Source organism: Amblyomma americanum, chromosome 1 (genome assembly GCF_052857255.1).
Source record: "Amblyomma americanum isolate KBUSLIRL-KWMA chromosome 1, ASM5285725v1, whole genome shotgun sequence".
NCBI classification, from domain to species: domain Eukaryota; kingdom Metazoa; phylum Arthropoda; class Arachnida; order Ixodida; family Ixodidae; genus Amblyomma; species Amblyomma americanum.
Window position 1 is genome coordinate 37,463,109 of NC_135497.1, and position 22,858 is coordinate 37,485,966.

Sequence of the window (22,858 nt, forward strand, 5' to 3'; positions counted from 1 at the left end):
AGCACGTCTTCAAAGTCACTTCATATTCCGTCTCCCCTCTCAAAGTCTTAGTCTCGTTTGCTTATCGCAGCACCCCAAAAGTGAGGCAGAAGAGGTGCATAGGCCATCCCGTACGTCGTATTGGTGTCCGAGAGGAAACCAACGCAGAGCGAGGCAAGCCAGGAAAGTGTTGCGGCTGTCGTGGAGAGGAAGGCAGCTCTGAAAGGAGGAAAAGCGCCGTAAGGGAGGGCTATGGGTTGATTTGGACCACCTGGGGCTCTATACTCGACACGCATGGCCGCCGTTCGCCGCCATATTGTCTCTCTGATTGGCTTATTAGGCGATCACGTGCAAGTCACGAGTTTTAAATTTGTGGCGCGAAACTTACAGGCTTCGAAATAGCTTTCGGCCGTGACGTCAAAATGACGTGTACTTGAAGACTGATTTTTAGCACAGTTATATTTTGTGCCGGGTTGGTAAATTTAAATGTCTGTGGAGGAAAAACGAAGCTACAGCTGGCATGGAAGAAAACACTTGGCTCGTTTTAGCAATTTTGAGAAAAAAAAGTTCGTACTGTGAGGGTTGCTTCCTAGAATGTGATTGGCTGGAGGAATGTCACGTGATTCACGTGATACGCAAGCTTAATTCAGTGAGGTAAAAATGACGTTTAGTGACGCAAAGGAAATGCTGCCATTGCTGAAAAATGCCCCATTTGGCCGCCATAATTTGAGACGGCCGCAAGATGGTCGAATTATGGTGGACATAGTCGAATTATGACCACACTGATTTATATGGCTGTTAGCTCACCGTAGTTTGGTAGGCGCTTATTTGAAGTAATAAACTGTTCCGAAACATGGTTGTTTTGAATGTAGAAGCATTGAAACGGCGTTATAATGGTACCTCGTAATTAAGCAGCCTTTTAGAGCCTTAATTATCAGAGCGTAATTTTACACCCGCGTGAGGACTCTAGCTGCGCTCCCGTTTCAAACGCTTCTCTCATGCTAAGAAATTATCGGACCGCGCGGTCGCGGTTGCTACAGCGCGGATATGGCGGCGTCCGTAGCTGCCGTTTGTTGTCACTGGCTGCGAAAAGCGAAGCATTCGTGAGTGCGCCTCAGTGTTTTCGAAGGACTGCCCGGTTCGTGAGTGTGACTGCCTGGCCAGCGATATATAGTGTGGTGGCTGTGCAAGAAGATTTGCGGAAAGGGGCAGCTCGTGAGCACACTGGTCTGCCTTAAACATGGTATTGTAGGTGCTGAGTCCGTAGCTGCCGTTTGTTGTCACGGGCTGCGAGAAGCGAAGCATTCGTGAGTGCGCCTCAGTGTTTTCGAAGGACTGCCCGGTTCGTGAGAGTGACTGCCTGGCCAGCGATATATGGTGTGGTGGCTGTGCAAGAAGATTTGCGGCAAGGGGCAGCTCGTGAGCACACTGGTCTGCCTTAAACATGGTATTGTAGGTGCTGAGTCCGTAGCTGCCGTTTGTTGTCACGGGCTGCGAGAAGCGAAGCATTCGTGAGCGCGCCTCAGTGTTTTCGAAGGACTGCCCGGTTCGTGAGTGTGACTGCCTGGCCAGCGATATATGGTGTGGTGGCTGTGCAAGAAGATTTGCGGAAAGGGGCAGCTCGTGAGCACACTGGTCTGCCTTAAACATGGTATTGTAGGTGCTGAGTCCGTAGCTGCCGTTTGTTGTCACGGGCTGCGAGAAGCGAAGCATTCGTGAGCGCGCCTCAGTGTTTTCGAAGGACTGCCCGGTTCGTGAGTGTGACTGCCTGGCCAGCGATATATGGTGTGGTGGCTGTGCAAGAAGATTTGCGCCAAGGGGCAGCCCGTGAGCACACTGGTCTGCCTTAAACATGGTATTGTAGGTGCTGAGTCCGTAGCTGCCGTTTGTTGTCACGGGCTGCGAGAAGCGAAGCATTCGTGAGTGCGCCTCAGTGTTTTCGAAGGACTGCCCGGTTCGTGAGTGTGACTGCCTGGCCAGCGATATATGGTGTGGTGGCTGTGCAAGAAGATTTGCGGCAAGGGGCAGCTCGTGAGCACACTGGTCTGCCTTAAACATGGTATTGTAGGTGCTGCGTCCGTAGCTGCCGTTTGTTGTCACGGGCTGCGAGAAGCGAAGCATTCGTGAGCGCGCCTCAGTGTTTTCGAAGGACTGCCCGGTTCGTGAGTGTGACTGCCTGGCCAGCGATATATGGTGTGGTGGCTGTGCAAGAAGATTTGCGGAAAGGGGCAGCTCGTGAGCGCACTGGTCTGCCTTAAACATGGTATTGTAGGTGCTGAGTCCGTAGCTGCCGTTTGTTGTCACGGGCTGCGAGAAGCGAAGCATTCGTGAGTGCGGCTCAGTGTTTTCGAAGGACTGCCCGGTTCGTGAGTGTGACTGCCTGGCCAGCGATATATGGTGTGGTGGCTGTGCAAGAAGATTTGCGGAAAGGGGCAGCTCGTGAGCACACTGCTCTGCCTTAAACATGGTATTGTAGGTGTTGAGTCCGTAGCTGCCGTTTGTTGTCACGGGCTGCGAGAAGCGAAGCATTCGTGAGCGCGCCTCAGTGTTTTCGAAGGACTGCCCGGTTCGTGAGTGTGACTGCCTGGCCAGCGATATATGGTGTGGTGGCTGTGCAAGAAGATTTGCGGCAAGGGGCAGCTCGTGAGCACACTGGTCTGCCTTAAACATGGTATTGTAGGTGCTGAGTCCGTAGCTGCCGTTTGTTGTCACGGGCTGCGAGAAGCGAAGCATTCGTGAGTGCGCCTCAGTGTTTTCGAAGGACTGCCCGGTTCGTGAGTGTGACTGCCTGGCCAGCGATATATGGTGTGGTGGCTGTGCAAGAAGATTTGCGGCAAGGGGCAGCTCGTGAGCACACTGGTCTGCCTTAAACATGGTATTGTAGGTGCTGCGTCCGTAGCTGCCGTTTGTTGTCACGGGCTGCGAGAAGCGAAGCATTCGTGAGCGCGCCTCAGTGTTTTTGAAGGACTGCCCGGTTCGTGAGTGTGACTGCCTGGCCAGCGATATATGGTGTGGTGGCTGTGCAAGAAGATTTGCGGAAAGGGGCAGCTCGTGAGCACACTGGTCTGCCTTAAACATGGTATTGTAGGTGCTGAGTCCGTAGCTGCCGTTTGTTGTCACGGGCTGCGAGAAGCGAAGCATTCGTGAGTGCGCCTCAGTGTTTTCGAAGGACTGCCCGGTTCGTGAGTGTGACTGCCTGGCCAGCGATATATGGTGTGGTGGCTGTGCAAGAAGATTTGCGGCAAGGGGCAGCTCGTGAGCACACTGGTCTGCCTTAAACATGGTATTGTAGGTGCTCCGGCCGTTACTCTGATCCTGTGTTTCAAGGCGCGATCGGTAGCTGTGAACGTCTGGACACCAATTAGTTCAGTGTTTGCCTCTATTTACATGCTGTCGCTGACCTGATATTCTACTGCGTGAGTGATGAGAGGGTGGCACAAAGGGTTGTCTGCCGGCTGAGCAACATGCTTCCAGAATGTGTTCGGCTTGTCGGCGGGACTGTGCTCATCAGGAAATTGCCCTCATCAGTGCATCATCTGTGTGCATCAGTGTCTGTGTGCATAAGGGCAGTTTCTGAAGACAGCGGTGTCAGCAAGGCAGCGTACATGTGCCAGGTACATCGTCTCGAGTATCGATGAGGTAAGGGAAACAGCAACGAAAAATTGCTGTTGACTTTCTTCAGATGGCTGCATGCAAAGTTCATATTGATGGCTGGTGGCCTTCTTCGGGTGTGTAATAACAAGTCCCTTATGTTCCTACCCTTTTTTGGTCACATGCAAACAGCTGTGAATTTCGTGGCACATTTATTTGTAGCCTATTAAGCGAGGAAGCCTTGCGCAAATAAAAACAGCATTTCAAAATAGTCTTGTCTGTAAAGTAAAACGCACAAAGAGTTTTCAGATTACTACAATATGTGGATGTGGGTGACTCGTAGGGCGTCTGCATGTCTATCGTTTTCTTTCATTGCACACAAATGCAATGGCTTGGCATCTGCATTTTGATAAATGCAGTTGCAAAAGCATTCGTGTAGTGAGATTTTAATGCAGTTAAATATTCTGAGGTAAAGTTAACCTTGGACTTCCCCTACAATGTGCCTTGTAGCAGTTGCCTTCACTGCAAGACAATAAAAATAAATATGTAATAATTATTTATACCCATCAGTCTGGCTGTAGTCAAGCTGTTTTCACAGTCTTGTTTTACTTCCTCCATCATTTTGATAGAGATGACCAATAAAATATAACTGTTACAAAAGCAGTTTATTTGAGTAGTAGTTACAGTCATACATGAAACTTTAGTTTGATAATTACAGCCCTGTGATGTCTCGTATTTGAAAGTCTTTTCTCTTCTGTGTGTATGAAACTTGCATTGCACTCAAGCTCACGCACTAAAGACAGTGTTGATTGCCTTCCAGGTGACATGTGTATAATGTGCCTCTTCGATGCATCACTGCTATCCTAGGAAGTCATGTGCTGAGGAATGCTGCTGCAAGGTTCAACATCATTCACCTCTCAGCTAGAGTGCTTCTTGAGCAAAGAATCATTCTTTGGAAGGGTTGCATTGGATGTCTTCACAAGTGTCAAGTGCTGTACATATGGAACAGGATTCTTTTCAAAGGCAATCACAACTTGCACTGTGCGACACATTGCATGCATCCGCACTTAGCTGCAGGACTCACTGCCATAGTTTTCACCTGTAGTCATGCTATGATCAGTCTATGTAAACATTTTTTGTGCTTCAAGTTTCATTGCACACAGCAAGAAAGCTGTTCAAGTCTGTGATTTTTGTGCTGCTCTTTAAACAGGACCAAATTTTCCTTTCAGTTTGTCACTAGTGTGTGTAATGACAGGTGTGTTTGATGTGTAGACTAGGCTTTTCTCTAATGCTGCAGTTCTTCACGTGACAGGAAGCGTAGAAGAAACTTTAATCCTACCATCTGCAAATTGGCCGGATGTGTGCTTATACACATGCTTTAACGCTACTGAACATTTGCTAATTCTTAATGTACTGCAATGCTGTGTGCTCTCTTTATGCAGAATGTGCATGTTGGTGCTTTAGTGCAGTGAAACAGAGGAAGTCACCAAAATGTTTTTCTCCTGCCAGCAGAACTTTGAACCAGTACTTCTTTGATTTGTGTTGAAAGTTTGTGCTCCATGACGTGATTACTGCTTCACTGAAATTTCTTGACATGCACGAAACATAGGGATGTGTATGCAGTCATTTATCACATCTTGCTCAGGGCGCAGTCTGATTTTGTAGGCAACTGTTCGTCCGATAGGATGTCCCTAATGTGTCATCTGTGTGTGCTCACAGAGCAAAGCAAGCTTTGTCTCCTGGCATTTCTTTGCCTCTGTGCCTGTTTTCTACTGTTGCTTTTAAATGCTATGTGTAGTGATACAGCAATCCACTAGTTTTCCTCTGAGCAAAAAGTGAGGCAACTCTTTCATGTTTGCCATCTGCCAAGCTTGTATGAATGAAAGACAAGGCAGCTGTCTGCTAGTTCGATTAGTTTCGCTGTGTAACGCCCCGCTTTTACCAACCTTGTTGCTGGCACTTTGCTTCTTGGCTGCTGCTAATGCTGTTAGGCGAATTTGACAAAAATTCCAGACAATCTGTTCAACCTATGTTTCTTTGGTAAAACTGGGGCATCAATGGATGCATTGCTATTTTTTGATTCAACACAGGAATCTACTGGATTTGGCACTTCGGGAAATGGGCATTATCAATGTGCACATATACCGCATCACACTTCTTTCACACATTGCAACTTGTCTTGTTACCGGAGAAATCTGCCTCTGTGACCCTGATGTGTGCGGGATTTTACCACTTTTGCTGTGTGGCAGCAGCAATCGGCTCATTACTGTCATTGCCATCACATGTCCTGCAGCAGTCATGAAATTTTCTTTTGTATCAAAAACAAATGTGTTTGTTGTGATACTTTGCAGAAAGGAAGTTTGTTCTACAGCTGACTTGCTCCAAAATTTTGCTTGAGCTTCAAAAGAAAATTGGAAGCAAAGCAATTATTTTTTTAAAACATGCTAATATTTCAGGGGGCTCAAATGTTGTGCAATATATCTTCCAGTGCACTCAATTTCTACTAACATATTGCAGTTTTCTGTGCCTTTGTATTACAGTTGATTTGTTTAGTCAATAAAATACACCAGTTTCACTTACATCTATCCTGATCACCAGTTTATTGTCTACTTTACCCAGTACTCAGGCCTTCCCTTGCGATTAACTGTGTCAGTGCCACCAATGTCTAATCCCACCTCTGTGTAAAATTATCTATGCATGCGTGGCTGTGCTGATGTTCGGCAAAAAAAAGATGCAAATGACTAAATGCGTGAGAAAATTGCATTCAACCCTTTAGGGCACTTTGTACACAACTGCGTACATTGCGAAATAATTTTTCTCGTGGTTTGCTTTAGTTGTCACTGATTTATTCATTTCAATCCCATTTAGCATCCATCGTCCTCTAAATAGGGTGCTTTTTATGGTTTCAGCACATATTTTTCTGGCAGAATACAACAGCATAGCAACTGCTCCAGTATGTATGTTTGTAAACAATGCCTAGATAAAAAATTGGAATGCTTGTTCTGCTTTGTATTTGGCATTTCTGTTTTGGTTTTTAATGGTGTGCCAGCTGTCTTCAATTGTAATGAATTGCAGGGTTGTAGTCAAGTCTTCAGGCCACATGGTCTGCTTTTGATCCCCGAAGTGCGAAACTCAGTATTCTTGAAGCTTAAAGGGCCTTGAAAGGCTAAAACAAGGGTTTTCCTCACCTTGCAGAAGTTTATAGCATGATGGGTGCCTTGAATACTCCACTACACAGCTAAAAAGTGAAGAACCCTGTGGCGTGAAGTCTTCACGTAGGGGTCTACATGCACTGTATCGTTGCAATTCCTACTGCTGACTTCTCCTTTTAGCTGTGTATTGTATGGTGCTGTGAGGATAATTTATTTCGTGTTGAACAATCTCCTGTGGTTTATTAATTATCATGAATACATTCTATGTGGTGCACACATTAAAAAACCTACCGAAAGCCAGTGGCTACCGTCGCTGGCTAGATTGCTTTTTGTGCATCCTGGAGACTTTTATCTTAATAGTACCCTAACCAGAACACTACCGCTGTCTGTATTGGTGCCTCCCATATGTTGTCCTGAGGGCGACATCGACATTGAATGTCTTGCCTATTTTCTGTCTAATCTTACGCTTTTGTTTTTCCTGCCATGTTCCTGCCTCTATTGCTGCAATATTTGGCTGTATTAAATTCAAAAAAGCAGTTACCAATTTTATGTGTTCCCCCACTCTTCTTTGTATACTTCCGGGCCTTCAGAGTATGGAAATAAATTAATTTCCTCCTTGTCTGTAGTGCTCCTAAGTTTACTGTCATGTTTTTGTTCTCCTTCAGCTCTTCGGCTCATGGTGCCACTTAGTTGTCTCTTTAAATACTGCGTGCAAGATCAACTGGAATGCTTGGCCCCAAAACACATGTTCGGGCTTTGTGTGACATGTACTAGGCAATGAGTGTGCATACATGAACATTAAATTAAGTTTCTTGCATCATACAAATAAAGCTGCCGCGGTGGCTCAGTGGTTATGGTGGTTGGCTGCTGACCCGAAAGACGCAGGTTCAATCCCGGCCGCAGTGGTAGAGGCCCGTGTACTGTGCGATGACAGTTCACGGCAAAGAATTCGAGGGGGTCGAAATTATCGAGAGCTCTCTACTACAGCATCTCTCATAGCTTGAGTCGCTTTGGGATCATAAACCCCATAAAACAAAGCAAATAAAGCAAGTATCTTGCACATTGCATGTGTCTTACTATAACATGGTGTCGTCACCGATATTTACTCTCTACCTCTAAGTTCCTCCCCTGCCCCTTTGTGGAATAACAGGTGAAGGAACTTTTCCTTATCCGACCTCTCCACCTTTTCGGGCATATATCTTTCTCTCTTACTTGGAAGCTTGCTGTACTGTACTTGATCAGGCATCTAAAGGAGCTGCTTGATTTGTTGTTGTTGTTAGCCTATCAACGAAGAAACTTCAAGACGCTGCCTCACTCGTGTTGCTTGTGTGGACAGCAAGGGAGGTGAGGCGGCCTGTAAGTGCTCAAGAAAATAATTTTGCCCCACCTCACAGAATGTTGTGCTTACTTGCATCGCACATATAGTGTAGCTGCTTCTGTGTGGTGGTCGTGAGTGTTACGCATTCACTTGAACAAGTAGAAAAAAAATTATGCCTTTCTAGGAAGGGAAAAACAAGCAAAATTGCTGACAACATTTGTAATTTTTATGAAGTAATATATGTGCCACTTACATCACAAAAGTGCATGCGTGCAGGCTTGCGAAGCAAAATATGAGTACATCACTGAATTTTGTGAGGGTACGCTCTATTCAAATTATGTTGTGTGTGTGTGTGGGGGGGGGGGGAGTTTCCGCTTTGTTTTATGTTGTTTGTTATTAATGCCAGAAAAGAATCTTTTTTCCCCGGCTTTGCACATTTAAGTTGATAATAAGGGATGCGCACTCGGTGTGTTCTCCTTGACGAGATTTACTCCGATATTCCGCGCTTTGCAGTTTCGTTTCGTGCGCGGGTGCATGCAAACATGACTAACAACAGTCTGGTGCAACGCGTTGCCTAAAATGTGCACATCGGCTTGCCTTGCCAAGCATGCATTTCAGCACTAAACACATCTTGGAGGCCTTCCAAGCGCACACAGATACAACTCCGCTGCACCCCGCTCTCTGTTAAAGCCGATACGTAGCGATTAAAAGCTTTAGCACTTTTGCTAACCTGACGGTAGCTGACGCGGCGCCTAGGAAACAGTGGGTTTCCGCAGAGTTTACAACGCTAAGTATGCGAGCGTTGTCCTCAGACAGGGACTGCTGGCCTGCGCGTATTTAGGCGCCGTTTCGGGCGCCTTTTCAGCAGTGGCGGCACCACTCTAAAAATATAGCTCTCGTTGCTTCCTTTCCTGGCCCGGACGAGATGACTTTTCCCCCAGAAAACTGCCTTAGTCTCAGTTCCTGCATTCAACTGTGGCTGGTAAGCAAATGTGCGAAGCTGTCGTCGATCGTTATAAGGAGCAATGCCACAAAGGAATCATGCCGGCCAAAGCTTTCACTTTCCGCTCCCATTCGGCACGTACGCCATTACGAATACCCTGGCCCCGTTCCTGATGTTCGCCAGCTTCTCTGGGCAACAGTACGCACGCGTGTGGCGCCGCTCGTGACTCGCGGGTACGCCATCAGTTCACCTCGACTGAAAAGTCGTCTAGGCTGCGCCCTCGCTCGCACCGCCGCATCGAACTCGATGAATCCTTTGACAACCGACGTGCGAGTCTTTCGCACTGAGTAGCCTAAGTCGGTCTGCCCTTAGCTGCTGCCGGACATCCGACATGATACTCAAGAGGCCGCAACATATTTCACTCCTTCGCACTGCCCCTCGACGCGTATGCACCGAAGATTGCAACGCAGAGGCTCAGCGCAAGCTCCCGAAGCGGCGTTCTGTTCCGTACTTGGCGCCAATAGTAGCAGACGACGGTATTTATTTCTAGATCAGTTTTTACTTTTTTTCTCTCTTCACGTAATCAGATTCTGTGAGTACGTAACCTGGCACCGCCTTGATGGTTACGTCACAACTAAGTCACAATTTGAACAAAATGGCGAAATGTCGAGAATAGGGCCCCCGGTCTTTTAATGTGCGTAGACATCCCATGGACGGAACACACGGCGCCTTTTGCGTTTCGCTTCCATCGAAACGCAGCCGCTGCAGCCGGCATTGAACCGGATCCATCGGCTGTCGGAGGGTCAGGGTTCAATCCCGCCCTCTGTAATGTTAAGGTAGTACATTGTACATGAATTTTATTGTGTATCCTGCATGTACAAAGCCGTGTATCTGAAAAACGTCAGTACCCGCCGCGGTGGCTCAGTGGTTAGGGCGCTCGGCTACTAATCAAGAGTTCCCGCGTTCGAACCCGACCGCGGCGGCTGCGTTTTTATGGAGGCGAAACGCAAAAGGCGCCCGTGTGCTGTGCGATATCAATGCACGTTAAAGATCTCCAGGTCGTCGAAATTATTCCGGAGCCCTCCACTACGGCACTTCTTCTTCCTTTCTTCTTTCACTCCCTTCTTTATCCCTTACCTTACGGCGTGGTTCAGGTGTCCAACGATATATGAGACAGATACTGCGCCATTTCCTTTCCCCAAAAAACCAATTATTATTCACCTGGTGGTGGTAGTGGTTTTATTAAAAATAATAGTAAAAAGGAAGGAAAAGTTTTTTCGAAATTATTCTGGAGCCCTCCACTACGGCACCTCTTCTTCCTTTCTTCTTTCACTCCCTCCTTTATCCCTTCCCTTACGGCGTGGTTCAGGTGTCCAACGATATATGAGACAGATACTGCGCCATTTCCTTTCCCCAAAAAACCAATTATTTTTCACCTGGTGGTGGTAGTGGTTTTATAAAAAATAATAGTAAAAAGGAAGGAAAAGTTTTTCGAAATTATTCCGGAGCCCTCCACTGCGGCACCTCTTCTTCCTTTCTTCTTTCACTCCATCCTTTATCCCTTACCTTACGGCGTGGTTCAGGTGTCCAACGATATATGAGACAGATACTGCGCCATTTCCTTTCCCAAAAAAAAACAATTATTATTCTCCTGGTGGTGGTAGTGGTTTTATTAAAAATAATAATAAAAAGGAAGGAAAAGATTTTTGCTAGCCCCGGCATCTGCCATCGATACTGAAGCACCTGAGCTGGGGCAGCGGAAATAAAGGTCAGCAGGCAGAATGGAGAAATGAAATGACAGAGGTGAGGGGACAGGAATAGAGGATAGGGGGAGAAGTAATATGTTCTGCAAGAAACTGCTTTCGCATAATATTTTGTGGAGGAAAAACGCTAAGGCGCCCGTGTGCTGTGCGATGTCAGTGCATGTTAAAGATCCCCAGGTGGTCGAAATTATTCCGGAGCCCTCCACTACGGCACCTCTTCTTCCTTTCTTCTTTCACTCCCTTCTTTATCCCTTCCCTTACGGCGCGGTTCAGGTGTCCAACGATATATGAGACAGTTACTGCGCCATTTCCTTTCCCCAAAAAAACCAATTATTATTATTAATATTTTGTGCTTAGCAATGCTAAACTGCCAGCCATTTTTTTTTGATGCCCAACCACTCAAAATTGGCAGGCTTACAAATACAGCGAAATCAGCGACGCAGTTGATCATTGGTAACGGGGACATCTGGCTAGCCGTCGAGGGCGGTGACCTGACGTTCGCGCAGTGAATTGGGCCTACAGTTTCCGATTTTTCTGACACTTCATATCATATAATAGTGTAGCCCAACGAAAACGAAACGGAACCTAGAAGAACAGATGCCGCGCGGAGCGCTAATTGGGAGGTCGACTGTATCAAACACTGCTACTGTCATGCCATCATTTTAAACGCGCGTAGATTTGGCGGTTTTGCGCAAAGTTCGGGCCTGAATTTTGCCCCTACGTCGAACAGACCAGCAGCCCGTCTTCAAAGTCACTTCATATTCCGTCTCCCCTATCAAAGTCTTAGTCTCGTTTGTTTATCGAAGCACCCTAGAAGTGAAGCAGAAGAGGTGCATAGGCCATCCCGTACGTCGTATCAGAATCTCAGTTTTCGCCTGTCTTCTGCGGTTCTGTCTCTTGGCGCTTCTATGCTTGGCCATACCAATGGGAATGTTTGCTCTGCCGTTCAAAATTATCTCCTTGAATCAAAACGTCTACCATCATGAACTTTCGTCCTGCCCATCCCATTATCAGCTTCTGTATTTCGGTTTTTACAACCACTTATAGTAATCCCTACCCCTTCTTTGCCTAAATTTTAGTTTGTATGACCCCCCTAACCTCCTGCAACCACCTCGGATACGGAAACTGTGCGATCCAAATTTTGGTAGGTCATCCCATGCTTGCCACATGCAACTGGTCATTTAAATAGTCACCGCATGGTTATGGCCAATCCCCCTTGTGGGTATGTGCCATTGTGTGAGGCCAACAACAACAACAACAACAACAACAATAGTGTCCGAGAGGAAACAAAACGCAAAGCGAGGCAAGCCAGGAAAGTGTTGCGGCTGTCGTGGAGAGGAAGGCAGCTCTGAAAGGAGGAAAAGCGCCGTAAGGGAGGGCTATGGGTTGATTTGGACCACCTGGTCCTTTAATGTGCGTTGACATCCCATGGACGGAACACACGGCGCCTTTTGCGTTTCGCTTCCATCGAAACGCAGCCGCTGCAGCCGGCATTGAACCGGATCCTTCGGCTGTCGGAGGGTCAGGGTTCAATCCCGCCCTCTGTAATGTTAAGGTAGTACATTGTACATGAATTTTATTGTGTATCCTGCATGTACAAACCCGTGTATCTGAAAAACGTCAGTACCCGCCGCGGTGGCTCAGTGGTTAGGGCGCTCGGCTACTGATCAAGAGTTCCCGAGTTCGAACCCGACAGCGGCGGCTGCGTTTTTATGGAGGCCAAACGCTAAGGTGCCCGTGTGCTGTGCGATATGAATGCACGTTAAAGATCTCCAGGTGGTCGAAATTTTTCCGGAGCCCTCCACTACGGCACGTCATTCTTCCTTTCTTCTTTCACTCCCTCGTTTATCTCTCCCCTTACGGCGCAGTTCAGGTGTCCGAGGATATATGAGACAGATATTGCGCCATTTCCTTTTCCCAAAAACCAATTATTATTGTTCAACGTAGAACGCAGGGGCCAAGAGAGCCGAGGCTCTAGAGCTTAGGTTCGGTAATATGGAGGAAGCGGACGTAGCGTATATATGTTGATGCGGCGGGTGGCTGGACGGGAGCGGCAGTAGCTTCGGTCGTCAACGGCCGAGGGGCTCCAGTCTCCGTGGCTTATTCGTTCGCGGTTGTAAACTACTGTGTACGGCCGTTGGTTGCGTGCTCCATTCCCGTCAGATCACCTGAAGAGGCCGAGGAGGCGGCCATAGCCTTGGCGATGGTCTCCACCTCTGCAGAAACCATCTTCAGCGACTCTAAATCTGCGATTCGTAATTTCGCCAAAGGCCGGGTCTCCCCCGTCACCCTGTCTCTCCTCCACTCCAACAAAGACCAACTCCGCCCGATCCAATTGATCTGGGTCCCTGCGCACTCATCCCATCTACGAAACGAGGCGGCCCACAATCATGCCCGAGGATTCGTCGACCGGGATGTGGTGTCGCCCGTCCTGCGGACGGCGAGACATCGTATGGTAACATTTCATGACATAACCATGCACCACCGTTTAGGTAGACTTCTATATCCCCCCACACATATTTCTCTAACCAAACACCAAGAGGATGCGTGAAGGCAACTCCAAACGAACACCTTCCCCAACCCCGCGAAATATGCCCGCATATACCCTGGTGTCTACTCTCACTCCTGTCAACTATGTGGCCAACGTGCCACTCTATCCCACATACTCTGGGCTTGCCCTCGGCACTCCCCTCCGCGACGTTTGCAGCTCTCGAATCCAGACCAGTGGGAGGCCGCATTACTCAGTTCCGACTCGGACACACAGATCCGGGTTGGGACAAGAGCCCTAGAAGTCGCCGGACGCCACGGGCTCATGGCCACTTGATGGGGCTATAACCCCACACCAACTGCTGCCTTGGTCGATGAAAATAAAGTTTATCCTCCTCCTCCTCCTCCGCGGCAGCCATCCGGGGGCGCAACACAGAGACTTCGGAGGAAGTGTCTATAGCGCTCGCCTGCGTAGGAACAAAAGCGAAATTCGTAGTAAGCGACAGTAAAACTGCCATTCAAAATTTTGGAAGAGGCAGGATCTCGCCGGAAGCGGCCAAGATCCTTAGCCAACAACCGCTGGATAAGAAAATTCATTTAATTTGGACACCCGCAGACACCGCCGTCCCCGGTAACGAGGCGGCTCACGAGAAATATAGCCCGACTCCTCTATTTCCTGGTAGCCTATAGAGCCCCCCGAACACTGGGGGAAAGAGGAGCGCCTGCAGAATTACGGGGAAATTGTTGACCATTACAAATTGGGACGTATGCTGGCACCCCCACCAGACACAAAATTAAATAATGGAGAAGCTGTCGCGAGGACAGGCGACAGCTGAGGAGCAGCTGAGGTCGCATGATCGATGCACACACGGTGGGGCGAGAGGAACCCTCGACCATATAACTTGGGAGTGCCCAAATTCTCCCGGGGCGAGCAAAAAATATTGATAGTACAGAAGCCCCTGCTAAGAAGCCCAGACCCTCAGCGCACCCCCACCCATCTGGTGGTGGTGAAAAGCATTTGTTCGATATAGGTATTACAGAGATGTGTTCGGGGGCTTCCCTTATGGCCGATTCACACGAGGGTTCGTTCGCCCGCGGCCCGCACATCACGTGTTCATGCGCCACTAAAAACTGGCCTGCGATTCGATGACGTCAAGCGGATGCGACGGGCCAAAAGAGCAGACGACCCGCTGGGTGTGCCACTGTTGCCGAATTATTTTAAAGTGTTTGTCAACGCTGGTCAAACTGGTCTTTCCTTGCGACCCATGACTGCGATTGAATGGTGCAGGTGCGGCCCTTTGTCCAGTTCCTCAATGGCCTGGGCCGTCTTGCTAGCCCCGTCGATCGCTTCGTCATGGTAGTGAACGCAGTGCAGCTTGTCAAAACAGCGCGCCAGCTCAGCGAAATGCGGCAGCCGAAATGCTGGCAAGAGCGGTGGTTGCCAGAGCTGGCGGGCGCATCTTCTCGGGCCGCCGCTAATTCCCGCGAGGGGAGAGGCACTTGAACTTCCTTGGTTGTGCAGCCCGCGGGCCGACAGCACGCCTCTCGATTTGGTGACGCACGAACACGTGATGCGCGGGCCGCGGGCGAAAGGGCCGTCGTGTGAATAGGCCATTACTGGGAAGCTTCCTCACACACCAGGTGGAGTCCCTAGTCCGGGACCCCATTGGCAGAAGCCGCCGTCCGTGCGCCCCTCTTGCAGGCGGGGTAGACTGCTAACGCCAGGCACAAGAGGCACAGATCGGAAATGTCCCGCTTTTTGTCGCCTGTTTCGTCTCTATCGTGTAGCGAACGAAGAGGTCGTCAGGCGGTGCGTATCGAGGATGAATCGGGCCCGTATCTCGGGCCGCTTTCATTTGAAGCTTGCTCTAGCGTGTCGCCTTGCCGCGTTCTGAGAGGTGGCGTCTAACCTTGCTAGCAAGGCTTGGCATGCGAGAGCTTAGGCGGATGTTCGTTTGTCTGTTTGTCCGCATACGGCATGCATAGCCGCTGTGCTGCATTTGTGTGGACAAATTCATTGAAAAATTGGCACACTCAAGATCCGACAGAATGCGATCATTTAGTATTTACAGAAAAAAAATTGCTTCGAAAGCAACAGACGGTGTTATATGGAATAAAAATCGGAAGCCAATTATTTTGCTGCGAATGTGTGAATGCATGGCAACTGCCTCGTCTCAAAATGATTTGCTACCAAACCATGAAACCAAAGGGCGGGCTCAACACGAAAGTACATATGTTTCATGCGTGTTCCCTAAGCCATAAATACGACAATACACTCTGCTTACATTCAAATAATGAACAGTAGTCCACCCAATATATCGGTTCGAAAGCTACCAAGGCATGCACTCTGCTTTTAGTGCGTGAATTATCACTGGAAGCTCAAGCAAGACAGGGGAGCAGCTGCCAACGTTCCTCCATAGCGTGCCACTCTTGACATCGCGTTTCAGTGTCGAATAAAATACCGCGGGAGAAAAAATATCTCGGAAAAAGATTTCAAGCATGTTTTAATTACCTGACAACAGACTGTGTGAAAATAACAGCCGATCCTTCAATTTTCAGGTACGCACGCGCGAACACGCACACACACACGCACGCGTGCTTTTTCCATCTTTGATCCAACCCAAATCGGGGCAAATCGACGCAAGGCGACTAATAATAATAATAATAATAATAATAATAATAATAATAATAATAATAATAATAATAATAATAATAATAATTGGTGTTTGGGGAAAGGAAATGGCGCAGTATCTGTCTAATATATCGTTGGACACCCGAACCGCACCGTAAGGGAAGGGTAAGGGAGGGAGTGAAAGAAGAAAGGAAGAAAGGGTGTCGTAGTGGAGGGCTCCGGAATAATTTCGACCACCTGGGGATATTTAACATGCACTGACATCGCACAGCACACGGGCGCCTTGGCGTTTTTCCTCCATAAAAACGCAGCCGCCGCGGTCGAGTTCGAACCCGGAAACTCCGGATCAGTAGTCGAACGCTGTAACCATTGAGCCACCGCGGCGGGTTGCAAGGCGAGTAACATATACATTTCAGTACGTGATGGAAAATTCCAGAGGCAATAAGCAACTTAACGATGTAAACTGGATGCAAAAAATACGTACGCCTAACATAAAAAACACGCCACGGAGGCTCAGTGTTTAGGGCGCTCGACTACTGATCCGGAGTTCCCGCGTTCGAACCCGACCGCGGCGGCTGCGTTTTTATGGAGGAAAAACGCTAAAGCGCTCGTGTGCTGTGCGATGTCAGTGCACGTTAAAGAACCCCAGGTGGTCGAAATTATTCCGCAGCCCTCCACTACGGCACCTCCTTCTTCCTTTCTTCTTTCACTCCCTCCCTTATCCCTTCCCTTACGGCGCGGTTCAGGTGTCCAACGATATGCGAGACAGATACTGCGCCGTTTCCTTTCCTCAAAAAAACAATTATTATTATTATTATTAAGCGTTCAGTGTAGCCGCACTCCCCGGGTTTCAGTGGTGTTGCCAAGCCTCTGAGTAGCAAGTGTAACGGGCTCACTGGGTCAGTGCCACCTCAGTCGCTCGGTGAGTAAGTAGGTGGTGGCGTTCACTTACAAATTGAGGCAGTTATGAGCCTTTCCTTTGGGCAGCACAGGAATGCTTTTGAGGGCGCATAACCGGCTCCCTAGGTCAGTGGCCACCTCAATCGCGCTTTCAGGTATACGTAGCCGTAGTGTTCCACCTGCAAGAAACTGCTTTCGCGCAATATTTTGTGCTTAGCAATGCTAAACTGCCAGCCATATATTTTTTTTGATGCCCAACCACTCAAAATTGGCAGGCTTACAAATACAATGAAATCAGCGACGCAGTTGAACATTGGTAGCGGGGACATCTGGCTACCCGTCGAGGGCGGTGACCTGACGTTCGCGCCGTGAACTGGGCCTACAGTTTCCGATTTTTCTGACACTTCATATCATAATGGTGTAGCCCAACAAAAACGGAAGAAGAACGCACGCGCGGAGTGCTAATTGGGAGGTCGACTGTATCAAACACTGCTACTGTCATGCCATCATTTTAAACGCGCGTAGATGTGGCGGTTTTGCGTAAAGTTCGGGCTTAAATTTTGCCCCTACGTCGAACAGACCAGCAGCACGTCTTCAAAGTCACTTCATATTCCGTCTCCCCTCTCAAAGTCTTAGTCTCGTTTGCTTATCGCAGCACCCCAAAAGTGAGGCAGAAGAGGTGCATAGGCCATCCCGTACGTCGTATTGGTGTCCGAGAGGAAACCAACGCAGAGCGAGGCAAGCCAGGAAAGTGTTGCGGCTGCCGTGGAGAGGAAGGCAGCTCTGAAAGGAGGAAAAGCGCCGTAAGGGAGGGCTATGGGTTGATTTGGACCACCTGGGGCTCTATACTCGACACGCATGGCCGCCGTTCGCCGCCATATTGTCTCTCTGATTGGCTTATTAGGCGATCACGTGCAAGTCACGAGTTTTAAATTTGTGGCGCGAAACTTACAGGCTTCGAAATAGCTTTCTGCCGTGACGTCAAAATGACGTGTACTTGAAGACTGATTTTTAGCACAATTATATTTTGTGCCGGGTTGGTAAATTTAAATGTCTGTGGAGGAAAAACGAAGCTACAGCTGGCATGGAAGAAAACACTTGGCTCGTTTTAGCAATTTTGAGAAAAAAAAGTTCGTACTGTGAGGGTTGCTTCCTAGAATGTGATTGGCTGGAGGAATGTCACGTGATTCACGTGATACGCAAGCATAATTCAGTGGGGTAAAAATGACGTTTAGTGACGCAAAGGAAATGCTGCCATTGCTGAAAAATGCCCCATTTGGCCGCCATAATTTGAGACGGCCGCAAGATGGTCGAATTATGGTGGACATAGTCGAATTATGACCACACTGATTTATACGGCTGTTAGCTCACCGTAGTTTGGTAGGCGCTTATTTGAAGTAATAAACTGTTCCGAAACATGGTTGTTTTGAATGTAGAAGCATTGAAACGGCGTTATAATGGTACCTCTTAATTAAGCAGCCTTTTAGAGCCTTAATTATCAGAGCGTAATTTTACACCCGCGTGAGGACTCTAGCTGCGCTCCCGTTTCAAACGCTTCTCTCATGCTAAGAAATTATCGGACCGCGCGGTCGCGGTTGCTACAGCGCGGATATGGCGGCGTCCGTAGCTGCCGTTTGTTGTCACTGGCTGCGAAAAGCGAAGCATTCGTGAGTGCGCCTCAGTGTTTTCGAAGGACTGCCCGGTTCGTGAGTGTGACTGCCTGGCCAGCGATATATAGTGTGGTGGCTGTGCAAGAAGATTTGCGGAAAGGGGCAGATCGTGAGCACACTGGTCTGCCTTAAACATGGTATTGTAGGTGCTGAGTCCGTAGCTGCCGTTTGTTGTCACGGGCTGCCAGAAGCGAAGCATTCGTGAGTGCGCCTCAGTGTTTTCGAAGGACTGCCCGGTTCGTGAGTGTGACTGCGTGGCCAGCGATATATGGTGTGGTGGCTGTGCAAGAAGATTTGCGGCAAGGGGCAGCTCGTGAGCACACTGGTCTGCCTTAAACATGGTATTGTAGGTGCTGAGTCCGTAGCTGCCGTTTGTTGTCACGGGCTGCGAGAAGCGAAGCATTCGTGAGCGCGCCTCAGTGTTTTCGAAGGACTGCCCGGTTCGTGAGTGTGACTGCCTGGCCAGCGATATATGGTGTGGTGGCTGTGCAAGAAGATTTGCGGAAAGGGGCAGCTCGTGAGCACACTGGTCTGCCTTAAACATGGTATTGTAGGTGCTGAGTCCGTAGCTGCCGTTTGTTGTCACGGGCTGCGAGAAGCGAAGCATTCGTGAGCGCGCCTCAGTGTTTTCGAAGGACTGCCCGGTTCGTGAGTGTGACTGCCTGGCCAGCGATATATGGTGTGGTGGCTGTGCAAGAAGATTTGCGGCAAGGGGCAGCTCGTGAGCCCACTGGTCTGCCTTAAACATGGTATTGTAGGTGCTGAGTCCGTAGCTGCCGTTTGTTGTCACGGGCTGCGAGAAGCGAAGCATTCGTGAGTGCGCCTCAGTGTTTTCGAAGGACTGCCCGGTTCGTGAGTGTGACTGCCTGGCCAGCGATATATGGTGTGGTGGCTGTGCAAGAAGATTTGCGGCAAGGGGCAGCTCGTGAGCACACTGGTCTGCCTCAAACATGGTATTGTAGGTGCTGCGTCCGTAGCTGCCGTTTGTTGTCACGGGCTGCGAGAAGCGAAGCATTCGTGAGCGCGCCTCAGTGTTTTCGAAGGACTGCCCGGTTCGTGAGTGTGACTGCCTGGCCAGCGATATATGGTGTGGTGGCTGTGCAAGAAGATTTGCGGAAAGGGGCAGCTCGTGAGCGCACTGGTCTGCCTTAAACATGGTATTGTAGGTGCTGAGTCCGTAGCTGCCGTTTGTTGTCACGGGCTGCGAGAAGCGAAGCATTCGAGAGTGCGCCTCAGTGTTTTCGAAGGACTGCCCGGTTCGTGAGTGTGACTGCCTGGCCAGCGATATATGGTGTGGTGGCTGTGCAAGAAGATTTGCGGAAAGGGGCAGCTCGTGAGCACACTGGTCTGCCTTAAACATGGTATTGTAGGTGCTGAGTCCGTAGCTGCCGTTTGTTGTCACGGGCTGCGAGAAGCGAAGCATTCGTGAGCGCGCCTCAGTGTTTTCGAAGGACTGCCCGGTTCGTGAGTGTGACTGCCTGGCCAGCGATATATGGTGTGGTGGCTGTGCAAGAAGATTTGCGGCAAGGGGCAGCTCGTGAGCACACTGGTCTGCCTTAAACATGGTATTGTAGGTGCTGAGTCCGTAGCTGCCGTTTGTTGTCACGGGCTGCGAGAAGCGAAGCATTCGTGAGTGCGCCTCAGTGTTTTCGAAGGACTGCCCGGTTCGTGAGTGTGACTGCCTGGCCAGCGATATATGGTGTGGTGGCTGTGCAAGAAGATTTGCGGCAAGGGGCAGCTCGTGAGCACACTGGTCTGCCTTAAACATGGTATTGTAGGTGCTGCGTCCGTAGCTGCCGTTTGTTGTCACGGGCTGCGAGAAGCGAAGCATTCGTGAGCGCGCCTCAGTGTTTTTGAAGGACTGCCCGGTTCGTGAGTGTGACTGCGTGGCCAGCGATATATGGTGTGGTGGCTGTGCAAGAAGATTTGCGGAAAGGGGCAGCTCGTGAGCACACTGGTCTGCCTTAAACATGGTATTGTAGGTGCTGAGTCCGTAGCTGCCGTTTGTTGTCACGGGCTGCGAGAAGCGAAGCATTCGTGAGTGCGCCTCAGTGTTTTCGAAGGACTGCCCGGTTCGTGAGTGTGACTGCCTGGCCAGCGATATATGGTGTGGTGGCTGTGCAAGAAGATTTGCGGCAAGGGGCAGCTCGTGAGCACACTGGTCTGCCTTAAACATGGTATTGTAGGTGCTCCGGCCGTTACTCTGATCCTGTGTTTCAAGGCGCGATCGGTAGCTGTGAACGTCTGGACACCAATTAGTTCAGTGTTTGCCTCTATTTACATGCTGTCGCTGACCTGATATTCTACTGCGTGAGTGATGAGAGGGTGGCACAAAGGGTTGTCTGCCGGCTGAGCAACATGCTTCCAGAATGTGTTCGGCTTGTCGGCGGGACTGTGCTCATCAGGAAATTGCCCTCATCAGTGCATCATCTGTGTGCATCAGTGTCTGTGTGCATAAGGGCAGTTTCTGAAGACAGCGGTGTCAGCAAGGCAGCGTACATGTGCCAGGTACATCGTCTCGAGTATCGATGAGGTAAGGGAAACAGCAACGAAAAATTGCTGTTGACTTTCTTCAGATGGCTGCATGCAAAGTTCATATTGATGGCTGGTGGCCTTCTTCGGGTGTGTAATAACAAGTCCCTTATGTTCCTACCCTTTTTTGGTCACATGCAAACAGCTGTGAATTTCGTGGCACATTTATTTGTAGCCTATTAAGCGAGGAAGCCTTGCGCAAATAAAAACAGCATTTCAAAATAGTCTTGTCTGTAAAGTAAAACGCACAAAGAGTTTTCAGATTACTACAATATGTGGATGTGGGTGACTCGTAGGGCGTCTGCATGTCTATCGTTTTCTTTCATTGCACACAAATGCAATGGCTTGGCATCTGCATTTTGATAAATGCAGTTGCAAAAGCATTCGTGTAGTGAGATTTTAATGCAGTTAAATATTCTGAGGTAAAGTTAACCTTGGACTTCCCCTACAATGTGCCTTGTAGCAGTTGCCTTCACTGCAAGACAATAAAAATAAATATGTAATAATTATTTATACCCATCAGTCTGGCTGTAGTCAAGCTGTTTTCACAGTCTTGTTTTACTTCCTCCATCATTTTGATAGAGATGACCAATAAAATATAACTGTTACAAAAGCAGTTTATTTGAGTAGTAGTTACAGTCATACATGAAACTTTAGTTTGATAATTACAGCCCTGTGATGTCTCGTATTTCAAAGTCTTTTCTCTTCTGTGTGTATGAAACTTGCATTGCACTCAAGCTCACGCACTAAAGACAGTGTTGATTGCCTTCCAGGTGACATGTGTATAATGTGCCTCTTCGATGCATCACTGCTATCCTAGGAAGTCATGTGCTGAGGAATGCTGCTGCAAGGTTCAACATCATTCACCTCTCAGCTAGAGTGCTTCTTGAGCAAAGAATCATTCTTTGGAAGGGTTGCATTGGATGTCTTCACAAGTGTCAAGTGCTGTACATATGGAACAGGATTCTTTTCAAAGGCAATCACAACTTGCACTGTGCGACACATTGCATGCATCCGCACTTAGCTGCAGGACTCACTGCCATAGTTTTCACCTGTAGTCATGCTATGATCAGTCTATGTAAACATTTTTTGTGCTTCAAGTTTCATTGCACACAGCAAGAAAGCTGTTCAAGTCTGTGATTTTTGTGCTGCTCTTTAAACAGGACCAAATTTTCCTTTCAGTTTGTCACTAGTGTGTGAAATGACAGGTGTGTTTGATGTGTAGACTAGGCTTTTCTCTAATGCTGCAGTTCTTCACGTGACAGGAAGCGTAGAAGAAACTTTAATCCTACCATCTGCAAATTGGCCGGATGTGTGCTTATACACATGCTTTAACGCTACTGAACATTTGCTAATTCTTAATGTACTGCAATGCTGTGTGCTCTCTTTATGCAGAATGTGCATGTTGGTGCTTTAGTGCAGTGAAACAGAGGAAGTCACCAAAATGTTTTTCTCCTGCCAGCAGAACTTTGAACCAGTACTTCTTTGATTTGTGTTGAAAGTTTGTGCTCCATGACGTGATTACTGCTTCACTGAAATTTCTTGACATGCACGAAACATAGGGATGTGTATGCAGTCATTTATCACATCTTGCTCAGGGCGCAGTCTGATTTTGTAGGCAACTGTTCGTCCGATAGGATGTCCCTAATGTGTCATCTGTGTGTGCTCACACAGCAAAGCAAGCTTTGTCTCCTGGCATTTCTTTGCCTCTGTGCCTGTTTTCTACTGTTGCTTTTAAATGCTATGTGTAGTGATACAGCAATCCACTAGTTTTCCTCTGAGCAAAAAGTGAGGCAACTCTTTCATGTTTGCCATCTGCCAAGCTTGTATGAATGAAAGACAAGGCAGCTGTCTGCTAGTTCGATTAGTTTCGCTGTGTAACGCCCCGCTT

General features: G+C 48.5%; 1 long non-coding RNA gene across 1 annotated transcript; it reads left to right on the forward strand.

The window, feature by feature from the left end:
- Positions 1–1,015: 1,015 nt before the first annotated feature.
- LOC144112660 (uncharacterized) lies at positions 1,016–7,343 on the forward strand. Its single transcript, XR_013310375.1, has 2 exons — positions 1,016–3,618; positions 4,391–7,343. It is a non-coding gene; the product is annotated as an uncharacterized LOC144112660 (long non-coding RNA).
- The last annotated feature ends 15,515 nt before the right edge of the window (positions 7,344–22,858 follow it).